Source organism: Diceros bicornis, chromosome 6 (assembly GCF_020826845.1).
Source record: "Diceros bicornis minor isolate mBicDic1 chromosome 6, mDicBic1.mat.cur, whole genome shotgun sequence".
NCBI classification, from domain to species: domain Eukaryota; kingdom Metazoa; phylum Chordata; class Mammalia; order Perissodactyla; family Rhinocerotidae; genus Diceros; species Diceros bicornis.
This window is the reverse complement of record NC_080745.1, coordinates 72,326,527-72,347,752: the sequence shown is the minus strand read 5'-3', so window position 1 is coordinate 72,347,752 and position 21,226 is coordinate 72,326,527.

Below are 21,226 nucleotides of genomic sequence, written 5' to 3'. Positions count from 1 at the left end.
ATGCATACAGTGAACAATTATGCAATTATTATGAAGCAAAGTATAAGCTCCTAAGAAGGAAATACTATAAGGATCTAATTTATTTTAGGATCATGAATGTCCCCTCAGAAGAAATGAAGTTTAATGTAACAGATGTGAAGGGACCTCTTTGATGAAGGGCAGTAGGTATGGTTTTGAAATAAGAGGGAAGAAGAAGAGCTTTCTAGGAAAAAGGAATATCTCGTGCATAAGAACTGAAGTGAAAATACGTTTGTAGCATTCAAATAACAGAAAAAAAAAAGCAATGTATCTGGTATAGGAGAAAGAGGAAGAGGGAAAGAGGGAAGGAGGGGGGAGGAGAAGAGGGAGAGAATGAGAGAGAGGGAGGGAGGGAGGGAGAGAGAACGCACATCAGGGAAGCAAGACAAGGCTAGGATGATACGCAGGGATTTTGTAGAAAAACCAGGGTTTGAGGTTTGATGCTATATTGAATGGGGTCCCTAATGTCAAGAAGTTGGAGAAGCTTGACTGACTCTCACCCTTGGGATGAAGGCATTAAATTGTTTTCTCTTGAAACAACATAGATCTCAGCAGTAGCCTGTAAGCTAGGCAAATTTTATTCAGGAGTTATATTCTACCTGTCCTGAGAAAATTTCAAAGAAGTCTCTTGCAAAGGCGGAACATGAAAGACATTAAATCAAAATGTTTCTCAGAGAAGGTCAGGTATGTGCCTATACATCTTCCTGAGTTCCCCCATGAAAGAGTATTTCAAACCATTTTCCTTCAAATTCTCTTGTTCAGGGCAATATTGTTCTTGGTGAAAGAGAGGCCCATGGGGGTTACAGGAGTTGGTTTTTGCAATATTCAGTTTTTCAAACCTCATGTAAAACTGTCACTGAGTTGATTCAAACTTACTGTTTCTGGGCACCAGGACTCACAGGTAGGAAAAGGGCTTTCCGTGGGCTAATTTATTATTGTCCAGCAACCCCTGCCCCCTTCCAGGGAAGACCCAATAGAAATGTCAGCATATGTAATCTGGAGAACTTTCCTCCTGGAGCTCTTTGCAAACAACCCATTATTCTTTGGGAACCCTGAGAGCACCTCAACTGGGCTTTCCCGCCTAGAAGTGACAAATTTTGCCAAACTATCTTCTTGAATTACTTTTACAATCTTTTTTTTTCAACTACAGTACATAAGTTCTGCAGTAGGAGTACTTTTGCTTCAGAGGGATCTATTCCCTGAACCAGCCTGGGCTTGTTCTGATTAGAACATTGATGGTATTCCTTCTTGGAAATAAATGAGAACATACATTTGCTGTTTGCTCTCATTAACAATGCAATTAGCTATTTCTAGTTCAGATAAGGTTTTTTTTTTTTCCCCTGACCACAGGTGAAGAAAGCCCTGGGCTATTAATTTAGTCCTGGATCTGGGGAAGATGCCATTAATGAATTCACTGCAATTGCTCCATTCCAGTTTCTCCAGAAAGTTCAAAGTTTTCTCCAGAGCTTCAGAAGTCATTCCAAGCTTGAGTGGAGAGTGACCCTTGAAAGAAAGAGAAAGATGCGCTGTGCTGTGGTGCTGATGTTAGAAGGTAGTCAAGCCTTCCACGGTTTGGTTAGTGTCATCACAGGAGACAAGAACACAGTTACAATCATCTCAGCCCTGTTCCTATAAGCTACTTTGCTCTCCAGCAACTACCTATACCCAGCACTCATGATATTCACCTCCCAAGGCCAAGTCTCCTATGTCTCTTGCAAATTCCAAGTGTCAACTTTTAACATAATCTTCTTAGAGGTTTTCAATCACCTTCTTCCAGAGAAAGAACAATAAGTTATTTATTGAGCATTTACTTTGTATGAAGCACTGTACTAAGTCCATTGTATGCATTATTACATTAAATTTTATAGCAATCCTGTAACATGGATATTATTATTACCTCTGTTATGTATATGAGGATATTGAGGTTTTTGGAGACTAGTAAATCTTCCCATGGTCTCTCAGGTAGTGTTGGCAAAATGAATATTTGAAACTAGTGCATTATACCTACAGCACCTAAACTTTCAACACACCCATGGGAAGGCTAGTGATGGATGGGAACTATTTGTGGACTTGGATTTAGGAGGACTGAGTATAAACTCTGGTTCTCCCACTTATCCGTGTGACCTTGAGCAACCTCTTTTTTTTTTTTTTTTTTTTTTTTTTTGTGAGGAGATCAGCCCTGAGCTAACATCCGCCAATCCTCCTCCTTTTTTGCTGAGGAAGACGGCCCTGGGCTAACATCGGTGCCTATCTTCCTCCACTTTATATGGGACGCCGCCACAGCATGGCTTACCAAGCAGTGCGTCGGTGCGCGCCCGGGATCCGAACCAGCGAACCCCGGGCCGCCGCAGCGGAGCGCGCGCACTTAACCGTTTGCGCCACCGGGCCGGCCCCTGAGCAACCTCTTTTAAGTATAGTTTCCTTATGTGTGAAAAGGGGAAAACTATTCCCTTGTGTGAATGTAATAAAGTAATATCAATGAAGGTATCAGGCATATTAGGAAATTTTGCTTGGTTCTGAACTCTAGAGATATCTAATAGGTCCAACAAGAGGCCATACTTTTAGCTCACTCGAGATCATTTTGCATTCATGGAAAGGGTTTTTGTGAGTGATTAAATGTCCTTCAAGTAATTAAATAATCCTGCTCATCACTTTAGTGGAACAGTTAATTCCCAGGACATAGGGTAGGTAAGGATACGAGTATATTGGGAATAATCATGTGGACTATCAAGGAGAAGTTCACAGAAGGCTTGACTTGTACTGATAATGCTTTATTTTTTTAGTTGAGAGGTAAATATACACATAAACATTCTGTTATTTTTTTTTGCATCTTTTCATACTCAAAAAAATATTTTATAAATTGATGACAGAGAAAAACAGCTAATATAGTTTTCAGATAGAATGTACTTCTTGAGCTCTTCTTCTTCCAGGGAGTCCACCCAGAGGCAGATACCCACACTCCCTCGGACTGCGGTCCTTCTCTACATTATTTTGTTTAAAGTCACAATGAGTCCTTCCTGTGTCGCCATCTGGAATGTAGGAGGATAACCACCATATGTCACATTCTTTTTCCTCAATTCAGACCATGGGAGACTGAAATGTCAACAAGAGAAGGAGATTAGTTTATATATTATTACTGGATTCCCAATACTTAAGACAATGTCTGCATATAGTAATGACTCAACATATGTGTGGACCAGCTGGCTTATTTGATAGGAAGTATTAGAACTCTTAAGACCTTACAGCTAAAGATGAGTTCCTCAAGTTTCAAGGTTAAATATTGGAGTTAATTCAGTTTGAATAAAACAGTGGATATAAGCATGACAACAGACTACCAAAGAACAATACCGTTAACACCAACAATAAATATATTTGCATTCACTTAGTGTTTACCATGTGTCATACACGATGTTAAGTGATATACATGTGATATTACATTTAATCACGAGAAGCAATCGTTGTCATTCCCAATTATTAATAATAAAAATAAGGCACAGCAAGTTTAAATAACTTCCTCAAGGCTTAAAGCTGGAAAATAGCGCAGACGTCACTTTAACCTAAGCAATCTATTGACAGACCCTACTCTTAACCCGTATGTACTGCTTCCCAGTCAAAACTCATAACTCAACCGTATCTGTAATTAATCTCCTAATTATATGAGACACAATCCCAGAAAGAATGAGTGATTATGTTGGCTTTTCTCTGGCACTCGTTCCAAGTCAGTATAGTATATCTGTAGATTGCACACATTTTCCTTTGGCAGTCTGGTCAAGGAGTGGACAGGACATTTAGAGAGAACAGTACGAGAGTCCTTGCTCAGTCTTATTAGCTGTGTTACTTTGGGCAAGATTGTTAACCTCTCCAAACTAATTCCCTGATTTGTAAAATGATAATAATAACAGTACCCGCTTCCAAAGTCTACGCAAGACTGGCTTAACAGAATGCATACAAAGTGCTCAGCATGGGACTGAGAAAAGAGTAGGCGCAAAATCAATGTAAGTTATCATCATCACCATCATCATCAGGGATTCTTGGGGTTTCTATCATAAGGTCCTTTTGGAGCATTAAGAGAATTTTGACTATAAATCCTGGCTTGTTTCGCAGACTTTTGATCAAGAGTACCCTCACATTTGTTTATTCTTCCCAATAAGTGGCCCACCAAAATAAATTATGTGATTAAAGAGGTTGTATTTTTCCAACCAAAAAGTGCAACATATGGTCTGATAAAGAGCATTTCTCAATTAATTGTACATAAAACTAAAGGGTTACTAAACATTAAAGATAAAAAGTAAATTTAGTTGGGTTTCTATTGCATTTTCCTTGTTGAGAAGAATAAATCTCACAAAATCATAAGCATCTTGGAAAATTCAACCTATCTGTAATGTGTGATGTCTATAAGGGTGGATCTTCGTTCTTAATGACTCAATTCTACTCCGTGTGAAATACATTCCTCTTTGTAGTAGACAGAGTGTGTTCTTAAATCCCCCTGTCAGAAAGGACTTGCTTCCTAGCTGCTAGGAGTGGGGTCTATAGGCAGCCTTTAGCTGTCAGCTCTTTCAAGGTCTGCACCAGCTGCAGAGAAGGACATCACCCATGATCCTGCCTTTCCATGGTATCTGCCGCAGTCACTCAGCAGGGCAGGGTTGCAGAGGTTTCGCTGACCAGGATACTCTGATGGGGAATATTCACTCCAGAGATCCCTACTCAGTTGGCTGAGGCTTTCTTGGGCTTGCATGATATATCCACGTTTTCCTCTGCCCAATCCTGCTTCTCTTCTCTTCCTTTCAAAGTGTTAATCCCTGGCTAATATCTTACCCTTCAGATATCATCTCAGCATTTTTAATTTTTTTCTGGATGATTCAAACTACTTCAGTCAGCAATGAAGTTACAGCGATCTGAGAAAGGTCAAACAACGGAGTTTGGGAAGAGACTCACTCACTTCTCTGCTGGCAGTGAGCACCACTTCACTGGTGGTAGATGGAGCACAGTTGATGGTTCAATTGTTAAACTTTCACTGATGATGAATTGGGAGGTTGTACTGGTGGGGGAATGCACTACCAGGTGTAATACATTAGGCATTTAAGGCTATGGAGGAAATAATAGCTATAAGGGCAACAGGACTGGATGGTTATTGCTAAGTGTCATTGATGATCTAAAGAAAGTAAATGAACAGCTGAAGTGAAATAGGTTGCTGAAAGCCAGGTGGCCTCTTTTGTTTGCATACCAAGCTCTCTTCCTGCAGAAGCAAGGCAGAGACAGTCAAGGATTGGGCCTCATATCTAATAGTTTGAGTGGGGATGTCCCCACTGAAGAAGGTTAAAAGCCCAATCAAGAGAGATCTGTTATGATGAAATCAAGACTTTGGTTGGGAAATACTAGAACTCTGACACGTGAGATAGTGGTTTATGGGTGGATGTTCCCAAATATTTCACATATCCATCCTCCTCTGAACCTTTAAACCCCCAGAAGTAGTCTGTCCCATAGACCAGAGCTGGGATTTCCCATGTTTTAGAAGACATTGGAGAGAACTATAGTTTTCAGAACAACAGGTGCCCTCCTCAGGCCACTTGCTTGGTAACCGTGGACTGAGAAATGGAGATTACCAAACATAAAAATAATAAACTTTGTATTTTAGAAAACCTTTACATTTTCAGAAATACTGCAAAGATAGTACAGAGAGCTCCTATGTACCTCACTCAGCCAGTTTCCCTTATTATTATCCTTTTACACTATATTTACATTTGTTAAAAATGATGAATCAATATTTATACATTATTATTAACTAAAGTTTATTCAAATTCCCTTAGTTTTCCCCCAACGTCCATCTTCTGTTTCACGATTCCTTCCAAGTCATCTTATCTCCTTAGGTTCCTGTTGGCTGTGACAGTTTCTCAGAGTTTCCTTGTTTTTAATGATCTTAAAGTTTTGAGGAGTTTTGGTCAGTTATTTTGTAGAATGTCTTCCAATTGGGATTTGTTTTATGTTTTTCTCATAACTGGGGTTATGGGTTTTGGGGAAGAAGACCACGGAGGTAGAGTGCCATTTTTATATCACATCATATCAGGGTGTGTACCATCAACATGATTTATGACTGACAATGTTAAACTTGACCACCTGGCTAAAGTAGTATTTGTCAGGTTTCTCCACTAACGTTACCCTTCTCTATCCCCTTTGTATACCATATTTTTTTGGAGGGAAGTCACTCTGCACAGACCACATTTAAAGAGTGGAGTGTCGTGTTCCACCTCCTTGAGGGCAGAGTTTCCATATAAATTGTTTGGAATTCTACTGCATAGGAAATAATGTATGTTCTTCAACATTTATTTGCTCATTTATTTATATTACTATGGACATTCATTTTATATTTTGGCTTGTAATCCAGTATTACTTTATATATTTTGTTGTTCAAAATGTTCCAGCTTTGGTTATTGGGAACTCTTTCAGTTGACTTTGCTCCTTTGTCATTTCTCCATCAATTTATGCATGTCTGTATTTTGAGCACTTCTTTCCTTTCTGATGCTACAGAGAGCTCCAGGCTCATCTTGTACATGCCTTGCCAGCCTACAATGAGCTCTTCAGCTATTTCTCCAAGGAGCCCTGGTTCCTTTTGTTGGAGATACAATTAAAATTCAAGATCTGAATGCTGGTTGTGCTCATTCCTGATGGAGTATCATTGCTTCTCGGCCCTCTCAGCTGACAGAAAAAGGAAATATCTGTGTGTATACTAAGCTATGTAAATATACATATCTATAAATATTTCTATAAGTAAACATCCATAACTGTATCAAGCTAATACATAATTTATAGTCATGTCTATAGCTCTAATTCATTACCACATGGATAATTCTAGCCCTCTCCTCTTGCTTATCGGTAACCTCCTATTCTAACAGTGAGAAACCTGGCTCTCAGCTTGTTATCCATTTATTTTAACTGTGGAATTCCAGTGGGCCCTTGTACCTGCATGTGTGTGTGCACTTGTGTGTGTGTGTGTGTGTGTGTCTGTGTGTGTGTATGTGTATAGTGGCTTCAGACTTGTTAAGCCATACTCTGGTGGGAAACACATTTATCAACCAGTGCACAGTGCTTATATGCAATTCATTTTGCTTTTAGTTTTACAGACTTCAGTCATTTAAAAAATTATCTGGATCAGCATCCTTTACCCTCACACCCTGCGGTGAGGTTGTTTCATGCATTTGTAATACAGTTAGATTGTTTTATCATATTCTGCATTTCATCCTGGAAGTCCCCAAACCCCCAAATTATTTCAAGTTTGCATGAATTAATGGTTATTTTCTGTACTATAAAGTTCGTTTATTCCTTCCCCAACACTTACTTTCTCTATGCAGATCTAAGTTTCCAGCATATATCACTTCCTTCACCCTGCAAAACTATTTAAAATATGTTTTGTAAGACAAGACTACTGGTAATGAATTTCCTTAGATGTTATTTGTCTGAGTAATTCTATTTCTCCTTCATTTTTGAAGGATAATTTCACTAAATATAGAACTTTAAGTTGGTGATGTTTTCTTCCAACACTTTAAATATTTTACTCCACTCTCTCCTAAAGTATTTTCCCCCTTATCTGGATTCTTTCAAGATTTTCTCTTTGTCTTTGGTTTTCTGTAATTTGAATTTGATGGGTTCAGGTATAGTTTTTTATTTGTTTCTTTTTTTTTTCCCTCTTACTTGGTGTTTGTGGTTAATCTTGGAATGTTTTCAGTCATTATTACTTCAAATATTCCCTCTGCTCTGTTTTTTCTTTTCTCTCCTTCTGATAATCAATTACATGCATGTTACACCTTTTGAAATTATTCCATATTTCTTTAGTGTCCTATTCTACTTTCTTTCTTCTGTTTTCTCTGAATTTCAGTTTGGGAAATTTCTATTATTACCTTTAAGCTCAATGATTATTTTCTCAATTGTGTCCAGTCTGCTGTTGATCGCATCAAAGACATACTTGATTTTTGTTAGTTTTGTTTTTTAATTTCTAACATTTTCTTTTGGTTATTTTTAGAGTTTTTATTTCTCTGCTTACATTGCTCATATGTTTTTGCATGTTGTCTACTTTTCCATGAGACCTTGTGTCGAGTTATATAGTGTCCCCCAAAATTCATATCTACTTCAGAACCGTGATTGTGACCTTAGTTTGAAGTAGGTTGTTTGTATATATAATCAAGTTAAGACAAGGTCACACTGGATTAGTGTATGTTACTATATGATTAGTATAGGCTTTGAATTCAATATGACTGATGTCCTTATAAGAAGAGAGAAATTTGGACACAGAGACTCAGACACACAGGGAGAAAACCATGTGATAATAGAGGCAGAGCTCTGAGTTATGCCGCCACAACCAAGGAACATCCAGGACTGCTCACAACCACCAGAAACTAGAAGAGAGAGGCATGGAACAGATCCTCTGATCCCCTAAGAAGGAATCAACCCTGCCAACATCTTTATTTTGGACATCTGGCCCCCATAACTGTGAAAAAATACATGTCTGTTGTTTTAAGCTACCCAGTTTGTGGTAATTTGTTAGTAACCCTAGCAAACTAATATAGAATCCTTAACATATTAACCGTAGTTATTTTAAATTTCTTGTCTGATAATTCCAACATTTGTGTCATATCTGAGTCTGGTTCTGATGCTTGCTTCATCTCTTTAGACTGTGTTTCTTCTTATTTTTGTCATGCCTTGTAATGTTTTTGTTGTTGAAAGCTAAACATGCTGTATTTGTAACACACATTGAATTAAATAGATTTTTAGTATGAAGATTTATGCTAACTTGGCTAATAGTTTGGCTGTCTTTAATGTTTGCCATAGAGGTGGATGCCAGAGACTTCAAAATCCTCTAGCGTCTCTGTTTTTGTCCCTCCTCTTGACTTTGGGCTTCTCTAAGTAATCCTACTCAGAGAGTCTACATCTTGCATCTCTTTCAGTTGTGATCCACTGTTATTATACTGGAGCCCTCTTGAAGTAGTGTTAAAGTATAGGGTAGGGAAAGTATTCTGTAATTTTATGATTAAATCTCATTCGTTACTGTGCCTGTGTCCCTGGTCTGTGACACACATGTTTTGTCATTGGCATAGCTTTTTTCCTCCTTAGGGGAGACAGGAAAGCTAAAAGTTGTTTGAATGGGATAAATATCCTTCCTCCAGATGGAATAAGGCTCTGGAAAGTCCTTTACCCTGGAAAGTAGACCTTTATTGTGGTGAATGTTTTTGGCATATTTCAAAATGATGACTATTCCCTACCCCTGCCAGAGCCATGAGGGATCTTTCTTAGATCTTCACCATGAGAAGTTGGTGAGATTCCTATGGTAAAACCCACAAAAGTGTGGGAGCATTCCTAAGTATGCAGCCCCTAGGAGTTTCTTACTTTCAACCTAGTCTATATCTAACCTCCAGGAATTCGTTAAAATCACCATCAAAGTGTTCATACAAGTTTACAGCTCCATTGGCTTCTGCTCCAGATTAGCAGAAAGCAGATCTCAGCTGTGAGTCTCCGGATTTGCCTCTCCAGCTTCTGGGGTTGTGGTTTTCCCTGCAACCTTTATTCTTTGATGGGTCCAAGAAAAGTTATTGGCTTTTAGTTTGTTCAATTTTTTCTTGTTACAAGCACAGGAGACAGGACTTCCAAGCTATGTAAGTATCAGGGCTGAAATTGTAAGTCCTCTACACAACATTTTATGAACTGTTAGACAAAAGATGTGATTTGACATTGATACCTGGAGAGATTAAACATCCACATGCCCACCGTGTTAGAGAGAGGGCACCTGGAGTCCAGGTAATAAATGACATACTGCTCCAGGTAATAAATGACACTGTGGGTCCAGCAACGCACAGTGAGGTTACTGTGGGACCCCAGGGAGGACACTTTTGTCAGAGAATATATCCAAAGTCCCACCAATGGCTGTTTGCACACCTTCGGCTCTTTATGATTTGGAATTAGGAATCAAGGACAGGAGTCACCATATGAATAAGGGTAATTGACCTTAGTCATCAACAGCAAGCAGAGCTACTGTTAGTGAATTTAGGGATAAATATGTTTGAGACCCAGGGGATCCATTTAAGTATCTGTTGGCACTTCCTTACCTAATCAAGATGGCAAATAGGCAGGTGAGGCAACCCAAGCCTTAGAAGAACATGACGACTGGGTATTCATACCCCTCAGAAATAAAGGTCTGGATAACACTACCAGGTAAAAGCGCCAATACCAGTAAAAGTGCTATCTGAATATGAGGAGACTCTAGAATGCATAGTAGAGGAGGGAGAAAATGAATATCAGTGGCACTCTTAAGAACAGGTGTACTGGCAGGGGCTCTGCTTCAATCCTACTAATCTTGTTCTTTTAGGTTTCTCCCAGCGAGAGAGATCCACCAGAATCCTGAAGGATCTGCTTCCCAAGCCTATATGGTGAAGTCCATTCAAGAGGTTCAATGAGTGGCACGCAGATGCACAACCTAGATCCCCATTAAATGACAGAATTGTTGTGCCGGCTACTGGAAGTGTTGTCAAGTGGCATTTAGCAGACAGCCCCTTTAGAGATTACCTCAGTGACAGACAGCTATCTCATCCAAGGCTTTATCCGTCCTGGAGCAGGCTGAATCGGATAACTAGAAAGTTGCTGTCAAGGTCCAGCCTTTTTGGCCTGATGCTGGATGCTCTGATGGGAATTTCACTCCAGCACTCACTGCCAGATGACTGAGTCTTTTTCAGGCCCAAATCCCAGTTCAACTTCTCTCTTGGCCTTAAAGTTTCTTCTTCCTTCTTCCTTTCACAGATGTCCATCCCTAACAAACATTGTGTATTCCAAAAACCATCTCACCATCTACTTCCACTGAACTCAACCTATGACGCATGTTTTCTCAAGCTCAAAACCCTAGTGTTTTCCAAAATTAATAGTGACTATTTCATTACCCAGCATCATTGCTGCCTGTATTATTTGTCTGGATCAGTAGTTCCAAAGTGTTTTTATGTTTATGACCCTCAGGGAATTTTCTCGCTATGCTCCGTATTGCCCCAGGATTTCTCAACTATAAGTTACATTAGAGTGATTCTGACATTTGGTTCTTTAAAAATAACTTTTTATCAGCAACTGCATTTATTGCAATTGTTTCTACAGCCAGAGAGAGCATTTGGAAGTGGCCAGTGGCTCTCACAGAATCAAAGTATAGAATAGTTGTTAATAGCTGGTCTCTGGAATTGGGCAGAACGTAATTCAAATCATGGATCTACCACTTTGAATCCCTGTGCCTCAAAGCAAGTTACATAATCTTTTTAAACTTCAGTATCTTCATTTGTAACTTAAGGATAATAATACATCATAGGGCTGTTTTGAGGATAACAGGAGTTAACATGTAAAAAGCCTAGCACATAGTAAGCACACAATGAAAGCTGTCATTTTTATTATCATTATCATAGATACCTTTCTGTGTCTATCTAAGTAGAATTACCTTACACATTTTACATTTATATTTTTCCATCGTGTGTACATACCAAGGACAAACTACAGCCTGTAGGCAAAATTACTTATTTTTGTAAATAAAGGTGTGTTAGTTTTAGAATTTAGCTATGCTTATTTGTTTACATAATGTCTGTGGCTGCTTTCACAGTTACAGCAGCAGAGTTGAGTGATTGTGACAGAGATTGTGTAACCTTCGATGTCTAAAATATTTGTTATCTGACCCTTTAGAGCAAAATTTTTGCTTACTCAGTATAGACCAAAAATTTTTATTGATGGATGTTTGTGTGGTGTTCATTCTTTTTTTTTTTTTGCTATTATGAACATCTCTGTATATATGGCTCCCACTTTGTGCACTTATCCAATTATTTATTTAGAATATACTCTTAGAACTGGAATTTCTAGTTCTAAGAACATATGTTTCCCCCTAGTCTAGTTTAAGCTATTACCAGTCTAAGAAGAAAGAATAATAGAGCCCACCTCTTGTTTCAAATTTTGAAAATTTGAGGGACATAAACTCTCACTTCAAATTGGCGTTGGTATGGACATTCCACAATTTCATGAGAAATGTGGATATCTTCAGAGTAAAGGCTTTTGGATTTAGCCTGGCAGCAATAATGTGCTTGTGGCTTCCAGGCCTGATTCTGGACTCACGCGTTTCAGCTGCTGGCAAGGCTGACTTTCAGGACAAGCTGAACTTGGAAAGCCACACTGGCCAGTGCCCTTACTCTGTAACACTGAGTGATGATCAGGTCAGAATGAAGGTTAACCTGGTTCTAAATAGGGTGTGGTGCAGGAAGACGATGGCATAAGAAACATTGACAGCATGGCTTATATAATACCTAGAGGAGTAGTCAGGCTTCCCATTTAAAGTCTCAGGACATTTAAATCCATGTCTTCTTTAGGGTTAAGCACCATCTGGGTTACAGCCTTTCTCTGATTTTCCCTTGTGTATTAAAAATGAACATCTGGGGATTACCTGCATTCTTTTTGTTTTGAATGAATTGCATTACCCAAGGTTGATACGTAGATCCTCTAGGAGATTGGCACTTGTCTGATATAAGCCCATCTTAGGTCTTCTCCTAAGAAGACCCCAAACACCAGTAAGGCTAATACAGACTGGATCCTATAGCAAGTAGAGCATCATAAAGCATTGACTTTATGCCACCAACCAGCCTCTGTTACAACCACTTTAGCTTTAACACCATAGAGATAGGACAGACCCCTTAAAATGAAGTCCTGTCACAGGTATGAACTAACCTTTATGAGTACCTACCATATGTGTTTGAAATATTATACTATGAATTCTATATTTTATATCTCCAATCACTCTGCAAGTTAAGCCCTATTTTTAGAATTAGAATATTAGGAAGAACACTAGCCTGGGAAAATCAATGAGACTCAAATGCTGGTTTTCGATCTATCAGTATATCTCCCTATGACTTATTCTCTTGGATCTCAATTTTCCCATCAACGGAATAAAAGAGTTGGACTTGATTTCTCCTGCTTCTTTCGGGATGGTAGTCTATGATTCTGTGACTTCTTGTGTAAAAACATCCACCAGGAACTTGCAGTGGAGAACTGTTCTCAAATCTCAAAAGATGTCTCCCCGACATTTTTCTCTTTCAAACTCTGGACATCTACAAACCAATACTCAAAGCATCTATTTTGGATGCCACACATATAACATGCACAGGTTTTCAGAACCCTCTCTTGACAAACTGCCTCACAAGTTCTGAACTGTATTGAAAGGTAGATTTCTATGTAGTCTCTCATCAACTTAATCAAGGCAGACCAATATATTAAAACTTGGGATGACAAGCTTTGTGCTATATACACTGCCTTTCCCAGGATTTCTGCTACTTCATACGCTCTGGTGGGTGCTGCCAAAGAATCTTGAAGATACCTGTAGTTTGGTGAAGTTTAGTTACAAGAAAATCTTGTCTTTGTGGGTCTGTTCATGTGCATTCTATTCTGTGCCTCTGTCTCCACCATTTTGACTTCTTCCCCAACTCCTGACGTACTTGTCCAGGATTCTCCCTATTGATTTGTGAAATCTAAAGGGTTAGGGTTGATAGAATTTGTCCCTTGGAACTACAGAAGCAGAGTCATTTGTCTCCTTTTTCTTTCTGTTAATTTATTAAGACAAGCATTGTCATAGACACCCTATCCTTCAGTTTTGGCAAGATCTATCTCCTGTATAGACTGAAAATGTATATGCTAGACCTGCTCTCCCAGATGTCCTTAAATTGAGGGAAAAAAAATAAGTCACATGGTCTATAGCAAATGGACCTAAGAGAATACTAATGGAAGGCTTCTAGTAAATTAGTGAATAGTAGGATACTTTAATTTCTGTCTTTGACATGGTTGTTGAATACTGTGATATAGTGGCAGCCATCTTGTGACTATGAGGAGATAAGTTTGAGGATGAAAGACAACATGCTAAAGATGGCTAAATACAAAGACAGAAGCCCCTGGCCATTGATGATGTCACATTTCTGGTTAATGGACACTCCCTGGAACCCTCTACACTCACTGGGTAAGATGATAAATGCATTTACTTTAAGTCAATTTTAGTTTGGTTATTCTGTTAATTGAAGCAAAATTTTTCTAGTTATATTTCTCAAATTCATCAGAGGACTTCTAAGCCTTCACCTTCCCCCAACTTGCTATATTTTAGTTTGCTATAGTGAAAGAAGATTGATGTCATAGGGCTATAGGATGGAGATGTAAGTGTCTGGGGAAAGGGAGGGCCTTTTAGATGTAGAAAACATAGTTGAGCCATCAAAAGTATATACAATATTTTACTACATTGAAGACATAAATTATAGTTTTATATATTCTTTGAGTAAAAATCACAAAAATAAAATGGAAAACAAGGAAATTTCAAGCACTTGGAAAGATTGGACAATAAACTACCGGTCCTAGACTTATGGGACAACAACACAGCCAATTACAATACGACATTTCAGAAGCAAACTAGAGACCCACATATCCTGTCTACTGGAATATTGAGTGCAGTATGTCACAATGCCTAGATTGTAGATGGTAATCCAGATGGGCTGTAATTTAGACATACCGAGATCTGGGAAGCACAACTTTTTCTACCTGCCCCTATTCACCAACACAGAGTGGTCTAGGGAAAATTCATGAAAACACTTTTAACTATGTATCTAAATTGTGTTGTCTTGATTTTTTAAATATTTTTCTTTAACCTCTTTTCTGTAAATATTATTCTATATCTCAGTAATTAACTAGAATATTATAGCTATTTTTCTTCTGTTTTTTTTTTTTTTTTTAAGCAAGGACCTAAACACAAATTAATCACTGCTTTCAACAAGATTCTTTGATGAAAAGAATATTTCTTCAAATGAGTTCACGTATGGTTTAAGTTACTATTTGAAAACTTTAGGACTGTACAAATGCAATGAGAGTTTAACGTTTCTTTCTAAAAGGAGGTTATTGACTCATAAGAAAACATTTATTTCAGTGGCATCCCACACCATGACCTCTTTGAAATCTTTCTCTGGGCCCTTCTAAGAGCTGTGGCCCACTATGTAGGATTCACTGGTGAAGATCTTCGGATTGATGACTTTTTGAAACCATTGAGCAATTTCCTTTAGTCAGAAAAAAAACAAAATACTTTTTTCCTGGAAAAAAATTGTGCAGTGAGAGGGAAAGCAGAAGACTAGTTAATAAACTGTTTAGATACCTCCACTTTGGTGGCTTTTATTGCTTAATTGCCTTCTTAGGCATACAAGACTTAGGATGCCAACAATCAACATCTTTCAATAAATCTCCCCCCATAGACGTATTGACTTGTTTTATATGTTAAGCTATAACAAAACTAGACAATGCCTTCTTCCAAAAAAAATAAAAATGCATACTTTAAAAACATGGAATGAATGCATGTATCTAGCAAATGTTTTAAGATAAGATATGCAATTTTTAAAATCATATTGCTAACATGGTATTTTAAGTAATTTTTTTTTTTTTTTTGTGAGGAAGATCAGCCCTGAGCTAACATCCATGTCAATCCTCCTCTTTTTGCTGAGGAAGACTGGCCCTGGGCTAACATCTGTGCCTGTCTTCCTCCGCTTTATATGGGGTGCCGCCACTGCATGGCCTAACAAGCGGTGTATCAGTGAGTGCCGGGGATCCGAACCAGTGCCGCCAGCGGCAGAGCGCAGGCACTTAACAGCTATGCCATGGGGCCGGCCCCTTAAGTAATTTTTCAAAATGATATTCTGATACTTTAATTTGCTGGGGAAAATTAAATCTACATGCTAAAATTATTTGGCACTTTTTCAAAAGTTATTCAAATAGTTGGAGTACTTATTGTACGGGATACTGAATTTCAGGACGTGCTTGACAGGATGTTGTGGATGGTGGCGTATTTTATGTCATCGTCTGCATTTTGGCATAGATAGAGTTGTTGTCTCTGAGATTGCGGGTGCTGAAGGGATCCTTTTACAGAAACTTAAGGCAAGGCATTCAATTCAATACATCTTTAAGAGTTATTTGCTGTGTTTATGTGATCTACCACCCTTCCATACCCGTCCAAAAGAATAGCAACAAAGCTTAGGTTTAAGACCACATAGAGAGTGACATCAGCAAGACGTCCCTTGCATCTCCCCATCAACAACAATAATTTGACATCCATTCATGGACAAAAGTGCCTTTGTGGGGGCTTTGGGATTCAGGCAGGAGATTCTGAAAAGTCAGTGAAGTCCAAGACCAAGAAAAGCCATTTTGAGAAGGCAGGTTCCCCACACTCAGGTGGCTGACTCTTAGACCATGGTACCAGCTACAGACCCCGAAACGCAACTCCATACTGCTGAGGATTTAGCTACAGTTCTGTTTGGCTTGGTCCTGTCACCAGCAACACATGCGAAGAGACCTGGGAGCAGTCACGCCCACCTGTACATTGGGTAAAAGCCTATAGGACTCAGTCCCCCCTGTGGATCCTGCGGTGGCCCATGAACTGGCTCCGTACCCTCTTGGCCATGTCTGGAAGCCCCTGAAGGTAAGCCCACAAATATGGATAGACTGTAGATTCTGATAGGGCCCTGAAACTGGGCTCCAGGTTGTCCTAGCTATAGTCCACAAATAGGCCTGCTAGCACAGGGACCCAGCAGGAGATGCTCCTGCCTATAACCACAGAAGTCCTGAAAGGGCCCTATATGGGAGCTCCAGCTTCCTTACAGCCACAATCAGCTGGCAATCCTTTGGGTCCAAGGACCCACAGGAGACAATCCCATTTCTGCAACCCTAGAGATCCTAAAATGCCTTCTACTGGGTTCCAGCCCCATCACATCCAGAGTCCACCAGGAGACATGCCAGCCTAGGAACCCAGCAGGAGACACACCTGTTTGCACTCCAGGAGATCCTGAAAAGTTCTTATACTCAGATCCAGCACCTCTTAGCCACAGCACATGAGAAGTCCTGCCAGCACAGGGACCCAGTGGGAGACACTTAAGTCTGTCTCAGGAGATCCACAAAAGTCCCTATACTTGTCTCCAGCCCCTCCAGCCATGGTCAAGGAGCTGTCCAACCAGACCAAGGATCTGGTAGGAGATATGCCCACATGTGGCTCCAGAACCATGTCTGCAGACTTCAATCTTGGCTGTGGAACCTGAAACAACCCTGGTACTTGATTCCAGCCCCTCTCAGCCATGGTCCAGAGCCAGTCGTACCCACCCAAGGACCCATCCAGTGACCAGAGAGCAGCCCTCCTGGGGACCTGGCAGGAACCACACTCATTTTCACAACTGGTAATAGGCCCACTGTCGGAGGACTCAACTATGGACACTTGTCCCAGCACCACCATAGTGAACAAGGTACTGGACCCAGTACCATTCACCCAGAACCAGACAGGATCCATGCCCTGCCACTTGCAACAACATGGATGGACTTTGAGGACATTATGCTAAGTGCAATAAGTCAGACAGAGAAAGATAAACACTGCATGATCTCACTTATATGTGGGATCTAGTAAAAGCAAAACTCATAGAAACAGAGAGTAGAATGATGGTTGTCAGGGGTTGAGGGGAGAGAATAGGCACAAACTTCCAGTTATAAGATGAATAAATCCTGGAGATCTAATATTCAACAACGTAACTATATTTAACAATATTTTATTGTATACTTAAAAGTTGCTAAGAGAGAAGATCTTAAATATTCTCACCACAAAAAAAATTGTAGTTATGCGAGGAGATGGATATGTTAACTAACCTTATTTTGGTAATCATTTGGCAATATATACATGTATCAAATCATCACATTGTGCACCTTAAACTTACACAATGTTATATGCCAATTATATCTCAATAAAGCTGGAAAAATTTTAAAATAAAATAAAATTAAAAAATTATCATATCACAGCAGATGCCCGATGGTGTAGTGGTTAGGTTCATGCACTCCACTTTAGCAACCCGGGGTTCACAGGTTCGGATCCCAAGTGCAGACCTGCACACTGCTCATCAAGCCATGCTGTGGTGGTGTCCCACATACAAAATAGAGGAGGATTGGCACAGATGTTAGCTCAGGACCAATCTTCCTCAGCGAAAAAAAAAAAAATCACATTTACAGAAAACAAATAGCCACCATTTACTAAGGGCCCACTATGTGATAGATGCTTCAAATGCTTCAAATGTATTATCACTAATCCTCACGAGAAACCGTTAGAATAGCTGTTATTATCTCCATTTTACAGTTGTGAAATGAGGTCCAGAGAGGTTAAGTAACTTGATGAAGAGTGCCATCTGGAGGTGATGGCAAACTGGGACTAACACCCAGGTTTCCTAATTATACACTGTGCTCTTAACCACTCTATGCTACTGGACACACACGTACACATATATATTCATGCACACACGTGAGAACTCAGACACACAACGAAAATTTTTGTCATGCTCAAACTGAGTACATGGAGGAAGGAAGTAAAAAGAAATGAACTACATGTGTGGAACTACATGTGGTGAGGACAGAAGTCTATGATGTAAATATCTTTTTCAAACCAAATCCCACAAAGCATCTGTTAATTATCAGAAAGGACAATTTTGATTCAGGCATGTGAGCTCCAGTTTGGGTTGCAATGCGTGTTAAAACAAGCTGAGAAAATTTAGTTTCTGATTTCCTGATTTTCTTGAACGTGGATCCTATTAAAATTTGCCTAAAGAATATCCACTTAGCTAATGATTTTAAAGAGCACTTTTCATATCCATTGGTTATATTTTCTATTGTTCATAATTTGCGTAGGTCCTTATTTCCATAGTCAATTTAGAACCTATAGTATGCTCATTATTTGATTTTCAAAACTCAAACATTTTATTTTATCCTGAAGAATTAATTAGAGATATTTTCACATTGGCTGAGAAAATAAATAAATTGTATTTGGTTTGAATGGACAATTATAAAAGTAGCATGACCATTGATCTAAACAGCATCTAGAAAGGTGTCTAGTACTTAACAGTTGCTTAATATTTGATGAAATAGTCAATGAATGTCAATGTCAGTATATTGACCTATCTTTATAAGGTATGTGGAATACTTATTAATATTCAAAAGTTCAGTGGGCATAGACAAAACATCAATGTCAATATCAATATCATGAAATTTTATTTGAACATATTATTTGTTAAGATGTTTTATTCTGGTTAGAATGGAGCGAAAATATTCTTACATTTGAGTCTTTCACTAAAATACTTTTCACCAGTCAACATTGACATTATTTTCAATGGAAACACAGCAGTAATAACCATTAGCATCTATTCCCCAAAGAGAATTTATGGGAAGGTAGAGTAATGTTTCTCTGTACTTGATTTCTTTTGAGACTATTTATTTTCTAAAACCTTACTAACATGTTCCAAAATTAATGGATTTTTTTAGGAGCCTAAATCTCTCTAAAATAATGATAAATTGAATTGGACAAGACATTGATTTTATTAACACTGATAAACAGTGAAGGAAGTTGTTGCTTGACAGAGATTGAGAAACAATCTTATTTCAGTGTCTGTTACTCAGTGGTTTACATGAAATAAAATTAGTCTTCTTTTGGAAAAACAGAAAATAGGCCATAGAAAATAAGGGGAAGGCTGATTCTAAAGTAAGGTAGCGTTACTGCCTGGCTGATAAAATAGTGGAAAAAAATGCCGAGCTTCTTTTTATAAATTATTAATCTAGTTCCTTTTTATAATATTGTTAATGTTTTTGGAAGAAAGGGTGAGTGGGCATCAAAGCTTGAATTCTGGAGTCAGCAGCTTGGTCAAAGAATACAATTACCTTACCTCAGAATGCAATTTGTTTGCTTAGGTAGTTTGTAGTGCAAATGAAAGTTTTATTTCTTATTTTAAAGCAGATTATTTGGTTATGAAATACGTTGAAATGTTTTAAATTAAAAGTAATATTTTTGTATTTATTTTATAATTCCCAAATCACCAGTTTTCTTACTGGATGAATTGAAATATGCTAAGAAAAACTAGTCTATATCATTTACACAGGTTCATTAGAAGTTCTTTATTGAGTACGGACTATATGCAAAGAATCATGTGTCACTAGGGTGCTTTTCACCCAGGAAGGAAAGGGGGACATATATCTCAAAGGTAGATAATAGTCCCAGGCAATGTGAACTAAGACCCAAAGGAGGGAGGTATGGTTAATCTCCAGGACCTACAAGAGAAAAATTTCACCATCTTCTGCTCTGGGGAACTGAGGTTTGTCCACTATAAAGAATCTGGGCTCTACTCAGTACTGAATTAGAAGAGCTTGACCCCAAAGCTGGTTGTATCTAGGAAAAAACTTTCCTCTTGTTTTTGTGTATTTATTGGAGTCCAAGTACCAGACATCCAAGGTTGGTGCAACTGCTCAGTGATTCTGTCAGATGAAGGGAAATAGGGGTGGAGGCAGTCAATTTACAGTGTCAGTATCTTTCCCTTCAATATCTAGGGTGTTTTCTTCATCTAAGAAAGGAAAATTGTTATTGAAAACTCAAAACTTTGCTGTTTTTTGGGGGGGGGGGTGCAGAGAAAAAACTGATTTTTATTTTAGGGCATTCACAAATGTCACTTAGTTTTTCATTATATAGGTGTCATAGCTGAAAAATTGTACAAAAATTGCTCTAATCAGATATTTCTGACTCTCTAAATATTATGCTATTATAATTAGCCTTCTAATTCTTTAAGACTAAAAGAATTCAATTTTGGCTTTTAGTTTCTTTTCTTTAGGGTTTCATGACAGTATTTTGTTTTTGTAATGTAATGAAACTTCTGAAGTACAAATAAAGATACTCAGGATCTAAGTGAATAGGCTTGGGGATCAGATCAACCTGGGTTCAAATTTTTAATTCATTTTTTGCCAGCTATGTGTTCTCTTCAAATGATATTAAATTGCCAAACACTGTACTCATGACGTCTCTTATATAAAGGAATTAAAAAGACCTTAGTCATGTCACTTTTTTTTTCTCACTATTATTGTCTTTAGGATCTAGATCCCAAGGATAGTCCAGTCAATTTGGTAAAAATACAACTAATTCTTTGCAGCTTTATGTTTTCTATTTATTACCTTGATTGACTATCCTCTTGCTGTTCATCTTTTCTCTCTAATTTTCATTTGGGCATTTCTAATTGCCCAGAATAGTTTATATGTTCCCATAAGGGTGTAGAAAAACATCTGTTGAAATGAGTTTACTTGTATCAACACTGAAGATATGGAGATATGGGCATGCTATCAGAGACGCAGTTGTTGACTG